This window comes from Penaeus monodon, chromosome 19 (genome assembly GCF_015228065.2).
Source record: "Penaeus monodon isolate SGIC_2016 chromosome 19, NSTDA_Pmon_1, whole genome shotgun sequence".
Taxonomy (NCBI): Eukaryota; Metazoa; Arthropoda; class Malacostraca; order Decapoda; family Penaeidae; genus Penaeus; species Penaeus monodon.
In genome coordinates, this window is record NC_051404.1 from 14150162 (window position 1) to 14150364 (window position 203).

General features: G+C 36.5%; 1 protein-coding gene across 2 annotated transcripts in view; it reads right to left on the reverse strand.

Annotated features, from left to right (window-relative positions):
• Positions 1 to 203, reverse strand: part of LOC119585077 (ATP-binding cassette sub-family A member 3-like) — a 16804-nt gene that overhangs the window by 1443 nt on the left and 15158 nt on the right. The window lies entirely within an intron of this gene.

The following is a 203-nucleotide window of genomic DNA, read 5'->3' on the forward strand; positions in this document are numbered from 1 at the left end:
AACACTTGAAAACTGAATGAGGCTTTGCGGTTTTCTGTATAAACAAAGATTTAGTTGCCTATGGAGCTCGTCAAGTGGCAGTAGGGAAATTAAGTGAACAACATTAACGTCAAACCACCAACTATTTCTCAATGGCATAGTGAATTGCATTATTAAGTTAAATTCAGCTGTTCATGCGTGTATCAAAAGACAGCTATTTGTAC